We start from the raw sequence: 789 nt of genomic DNA on the forward strand, positions 1-789 counted from the left end.
CACCAGTGAAGCCCCTGTCTGACGTGGACAAGATGATTCCTTGCCAGGCTCGGTCCAAACCTGTGCGTCATCGTGGTCAAATGCTGGGATGATGAGATGGAATTTGTCCCGACGGGAGCTCGCGTCGAACTCTTGCCGGATACAGGAGTGAAAAGATTCAGACCGGATGTTCTGACCCAATCCAGGAAGAACCAAGAACTGAATTCTATCTGTTTTGACGAGAAGTGTGGATTTGTCTCGACCAGTGCCATCTGGAAAACAAAAGGGTCAAAGGCAAGAACGCCAGGGGGCAAACAAAACAAAAATCCCTCCCTTATAGAGGAGTACCGGGAAGTTACACATTGACTGTTGGCCCAACTGGAAACTCAGTCGCAATTGTGAGAACAGAGAAAATTGAGAAGTTCTTCACCATCTGTTGAAAGAGCAGGCTGCAGGCTTAGATAGTACTGTACAGATAAACCTCGTTATTAAACCAGACTGCATTGATTTGGGCTATTGCTACATCTTTTTATGTAGGTGCATGAAGGTTTTTTATTGTTTTTTTGTGCCAGTGAAATAATAGTGAAAGATTGACAGATTTCAGTGTACTGCACACCCAATTCTTGCAAGCAATGTGCATGTCAATCATATTAAACTGGTATGAAAATTGTTCCTGTGCACCAAGCATTCCTGCTGTGAATTGTAAAATAGATATGGCAAGATATTGCCTGTTGCTCCATGAGTAAATGGGGGCTAAGCTTTTGTACATCAACTTTAATACTAGACTGCCGAGTGGTAACATCATTCAAA

The sequence above is a fragment of the Diadema antillarum genome, unplaced genomic scaffold (assembly GCF_040938485.1).
Source record: "Diadema antillarum isolate AM-2024a unplaced genomic scaffold, OU_Dant_1.0 scf00000001, whole genome shotgun sequence".
NCBI classification, from domain to species: domain Eukaryota; kingdom Metazoa; phylum Echinodermata; class Echinoidea; order Diadematoida; family Diadematidae; genus Diadema; species Diadema antillarum.